The sequence below is a fragment of the Coenobita brevimanus genome, chromosome 96 (assembly GCF_032717465.1).
Source record: "Coenobita brevimanus isolate Jiangsu-jjx chromosome 96, ASM3271746v2, whole genome shotgun sequence".
NCBI classification, from domain to species: Eukaryota; Metazoa; Arthropoda; class Malacostraca; order Decapoda; family Coenobitidae; genus Coenobita; species Coenobita brevimanus.
The window spans coordinates 27,182,963-27,188,514 of record NC_137049.1 but is presented as its reverse complement, the minus strand read 5'-3'; the positions used below and the strand labels follow the sequence as shown (position 1 = coordinate 27,188,514).

General features: G+C 38.1%; 1 pseudogene; it reads right to left on the bottom strand.

Moving 5' to 3' along the window:
- Positions 1 to 2,428: 2,428 nt before the first annotated feature.
- On the bottom strand, positions 2,429 to 2,547 carry LOC145413578 (5S ribosomal RNA; annotated as a pseudogene).
- Positions 2,548 to 5,552: the final 3,005 nt, after the last annotated feature.

Here is a 5,552-nt window from a genome sequence, read left to right as displayed (position 1 = left end):
TACAAGCTTATGCTGTAAGTAAATCGTTTTCTGTGTACAAAAGCAAATTTTCTTTCATTAGGGTTTACTTTCTTGCGGAGACTACGGTGAATTTCTACTTCAACTGACAGTGTACGTCATGAGTTAATATGCATAATATCATGCACTCGTATATATACCCACCCATTCGACACCCCTCACACATTTGGATAACTCTTTATAAAAATGATTTGGCTAGCTGAGAATAATATTTTTATGAGGGCAATTTAATGTACATCTTCAGCACATTAGAACATTTATATAGCTGACGTTTATGGCGTGCTTAGTTTAATCTAAAAGCAGACATATGGTATAATTTTATTGGGGAGAGACGAGTTTCAAATGGCTGTAAATTGCAATACCGCTTACGGTAACTATGATAGATTGTATAGCCTACTTAAGATCTTTCAGGGTCCTCAGTATTAACGTATATATTATACAGTATATAAATTTTTACGGTAGGACTTTCCTAAGTGCATGATGTACAACTTCATATAGTAGTAATTCAGGCAAAAGAATTAAGGATGGAGAGGTGGGTGGGGAAGAGGGAAGATATGAAAAAAAAAAAAAAGTGGGGGGCAATAGTGTGAGGTGAATCAATATAACAGAGATGCTAAGCGAAGTGACTAAGTATGGGAGGAACTGATTGTGTGAAGAGAATTAAGGCATCGTTAGTATGAGCTAGGTGACTGAATATGAGGGAATTTTTAGTGTGAAGTGACTAAAACACGAAAAGCAATAATAGTGTGAAGTGACTGTGGGGAAATTGTTAGCGTGATGAGACTGAATATGAGGGAATTGTTAGTGTGATTTGACTGAATAGATGAGGAAGTTGATAGTGAGGAAAGTGAGCATGATATAAAGTGGACTATTAGTATGACGCTATTAACATTATAATTATTGCTATGAAATAACTAAACATGAAAGAAATTCGTGAAGTGACAATGAGAGAAAATCAATGACAAAAACCAAAGAAAAAAAGATCAACGTGTGCCAGAACCTTGGAGAGAGAGAGAGAGAGAGAGAGAAAAATCAATGACACAAAAAACACTAACAAAAAAAAGTTTACGTGTGCCAGAGTCTTAGAAGGAAAAAAAAAAAAAAAAAACTGGAAAAAGGAAAAATAGTTCCCCCTTTCCGGTATCCATTTTCCTTTTGATACATACAAATAAATTACAGGGTAACTCTCACGTTAGGCCTTTCTTATATTTATTTGATTTATTCCTTACTTATTTATGTATTTATTATTTTGGGTCTTGGGAGAGAGGGGGAGGATTAAGGATGAGGGGGATATCAGGTGATTTGGTAAAAGTGAAGGAGAAGAGAGGAGGAGAGGGAGGTGAGAGAAAGGGGGAGAGGGTGAATTGGAGGATATAGGACAATGGGATAGGAATGAGTAAGAGGAAAAGGGAGGAAAGATGAAAAAGAAAAAGAGAGAGAGAGATTTTTAGCTTACTGTACCATTCGACTGCACATAGGGTCATTGAGACAGGAATCAGTTTACTTCTAAGTTCAAGTCTTACCCTAGAAAACAACAAGAACAGTTAGAGGTGAGGAAGGAGGGGGGAAACGGCTGAAGACGTATGGGTAAAAAAAACAAGAGAAAAAAAATCTTTGGAAGGTCGAGGGAAGGAGAATCACCAGAGAGCTTCTGAGGAAAAAAAAAAAAAAATAGTCGGAGAGGTGAAGGAAAAAAAAAAATTGGAACCAGGAGACTTGAGAGAGAGAGAAGGGGAGAGGCTTGGTGAGAGGGAAGCAATGAAAGGGGGGAGAGAAGAGAGATATAGGATGAAAAATGTATGAGAATGGATGGGATTATGGGATAGATGAAGAGTGTATGAGAGAATAGAGGAAAAATATTACAGATGAAAGGAAAATATAAAAAAGAAAAGGAAAGGTGAGTTATGAATGAAAAATGGAAAAGAATGAATGACTAAATAATCACCAAAATGTATGAGGAAAAATAGTACGATGAAAAAGATCTGAGAAAGGATGAGAACGAGGGAAAATGTTATGGAACGATGGAAAGGAAAAACAAAAACGATATAGGTTGGATGTATGATAAAGGATGGGCAAGGGAGGTGAGGACAAAACATGGCTGAGGATGGATGGATTGGATGGAAAAACGTATAGATGATGATGGAATGAGCAAAGAAAGAATGGAAAAACTATATAACGAAACGCAATGTTGACGTGAAACACCTTCTAAAGAGAATGGAGACGAATTAATACGGACAAATAATAATGTATTAGAGAAAACTGGAGAGAAAAGTTATAGATAAATTATGTATGAGACATTCATTCATTGCCAGACGCCATGTATCCCACACGGGGTGGCCAAGGGCTTAGAGTTAATTGTTTTACAGGGAGGGGCACTAATCCTCCACCAACCCCACATGACACGTAGGGATGCCAACAGCATCTGGTGTTCCCAGGCGGTCACCCATCCAAGTACTAACCAGACCCAACGTTGCTTAACTTCGCTGATCGGACGGGAAGCGGTGTACTCAACGTGGTATGAAAAATACAAGAAAAAGGACAAAAGTAATGAAAAACTGACGTGGAAGAATGAATTAAAAAACACGACCAAAAAGGTAAAATCCATGAAACAGGATAAGACAAATTATTCTGGATTTTAATATTTATAAAAAAGGATGGGATGAATGAGAAATGTATGGATATGAAAGAAGGGCTAGCCATAGATGGAAAATGTATGCAAGGGGAAACGGAGGACAATGGATGGAAAATTTATGAGATGGATAATGCTTTGGATGGAAAATGTATATATAATTGAGAAATGAGATGGGTGGAAAGCGGAGTTTGAGAAGGATGGGAGAGATAAAGATGGAGAGGGACAAGAGACCAGTCAGAGAGAGAGAGAGAGAAGAGGACACGCATCAAAAGACATCGAGTAAAAATATATGACAAAGAATGGGATACTCAGGTAAAAGAGAGGAAATAAAGGAGAGATAAGAATTGAGAAAGATGGAAAATGAAAAAAAAATGAGAAGGGGACGGAGAAAGGAAGGGAGACGGAGAGAGAGATAATGAAAGGGAGTGAGAAAGGAAGGGAGACGGAGAGAAAGTTAATGAAGGGGAGTGAGAAAGGAACGGGTAAAAAATGAAAATAGGGAGAATGATGGTGGACAGATGAGAGGAAGAGGAAGATATCGAAAGAGGAGTAGGAAAAGGCAGAAGAAAAGGAGAAAGAACAAAGAAAGAGGAAGGAGAGAAAGATAATAGCAAGGGAGAAAGAAAAACTGAGATAGGGGAGATAAGGTGAATGAAACGGTGAGTGGGGAAGGACGATGAGATACCGAAGGGGTTGGAGTAAGGGAGAGGAAGATAATGAAGAGGTGTAAGATGGAGAAAGAAAAGGGGAAGGAAGCACGAGAGAGAGAGAGAGAGAGAGAGAGAGCGAGAGAGAGAGAGAGAGCTGCCAGATGCTCCAGGGAGATATAAATTCGTCTCCCTTTCTTCCTATTTTTTCCTCCCATTTTCTAACACTAAGGCCAAATGGTACTTTTTTCTTTCTTTTTTTGGGCATATTTTTCCGGCGACTTCCTTTTGATGTTTTTTTGGAAGACAGATGAAGAGGGGAGGAAGATAGATGGGAAGATTATTAGCTTTATGAATATAGAGGTTTCCTGGATAGATAGAAAGATAGGAAGGCAGGTAGGTGGGTAGGTATGTGAGTAGGTAGGTAGGTAGGTAGGTAGGTGGGGGGTAGGTAGATAGGTAGGTAGGCAGATAGACTGGTAACTAGATAAGTAGCCAGGTAGATAGGTAGGTAGGTAGGAAGGTAGGTAGGTAAATAAGCAGAGAGAGAGAGAGTCCACCAGAAATAGGAGACAATATATTATTAGAAAATTAGAAAGATTGGATTCAACAGACTAAGAACAAAGAAAAGGAAAGGAAAAGAAAGAAAATAATGGGATCGGCCTTTATCCTGTAATTAGTTGATTTAGATGATGATGATGATAGAAAGAAAATAATGGGATCGGCCTTTATCCTGTAATTAGTTGATTTAGATGATGATGATGAAACAGAGACAGATAAAAGCAGTCCTATACAATAATTTTAAATACTCGTAGATAAATGAATACAAGTAGTTAGAGGTAAATGTGAGGTAAAGGAATATGTGTCGTAGATAGGATGTTGGGGAGAGAGAATTCATCACTCGTACAAATTTACGTATTCTTCGCTTCGGTGGACAATCTCTCTCTCTCTCTCTCTCTCTCTCTCTCTCTCTCTCTCTCTCTCTCTCCACACACACACAATAACACAGAAATCTGCTACTTGTCAACGGAAGCACAGCATCCATTTTAATTAATGAAGAATGACATTGTATCCTTAGGATGTCTTCATTGTCTTTACTTATTTTATTTTGCGTTCACTTCTTAATACTCAAATTTCAGTTATTCAGAAACTCTCATTCTTCCACTTTCTTCTCTGCCTCCCCTTTCTTCTCTGCCTTCTCTTTCTTCTCTGCCTCCCCTTTCTTCTCTGCCTCCCACTTCTTCTCTGCCTCCCCTTTCTTCTCTGCCCTCCCTTTCTTCTCTGCCTCCTTTTCTTTTTTTTCTCTGCCTCACTTTTCTTCTCATTTTCTTTACTTCCCCTCTGTACATCATATAATCAGTCAGCCAAGTGTGTCACTTGATGAAAACCAAAGCACTTAATTCATGAACGTGATTAAGGCACTTGGTCCCAAATTTTAGTTGGTAAAGGAAGCTCCGTAACACCGTTATCTAAGCGATTTATTTTGCTTATTACAACTTGCCGTCCTCGTCTGTGTTACATCATTTTGATATCGCCATACTTGGATAAATAATGTACAAAAGGATGTTAACTAACCTTATTCATAAATAAATCACTAAGGAAGAGGTGTTAGGGAGCTTCCTTAACCTCCGGGAATACAAGCTTAAGTTGTTCAGGGTATCATAAATGCAATCCGTACTTGTAATTCACTGGCACAGATCACAATATTTATTAGTTGCTTATTAGTTGCGATTTCACATGGCTAGGCTTAGGGTCATCTACAATAGAGAGAAGTAATGTAAGTGTATTCATATATATAAGTGCTGTGTTCTTTGAGAGACATGAGAGAACGAATGAAACTATGAGATTGGCTGACAAGAGAATGAGGAGTCCGGAGGAGAGGTAGAATGTTTGAGTGAGAGTACAAGAACTAAGGTGTAAAAATGAGTGGGAAATTGTGTTGACTAATAAAGGATGTTTGCTAGGTATGTAGGCTAAACAAAGAGTTTTGCGATTCTATTTTTTGTACTCTTACTCCTTTTCCTCTGTTATATACCTTTTCTGCATTTCCTTCTTTCGCTTCGTGTTTTGTTTGGCGATCATCACATTTTCTGCTCTACGTTCCTCCATCGTTTTCCATTTCTGTCTCTCCTTCCTTAATCTCTTCTTCAAACATTCTTCTCTTGCATGCCCATCTCTTTCTATTTTTGCCTTTTATTTACCATTTCTCTATTTCATTCTTTGTTTTCACTAGCGCATTTTATTTCATTTCTGAT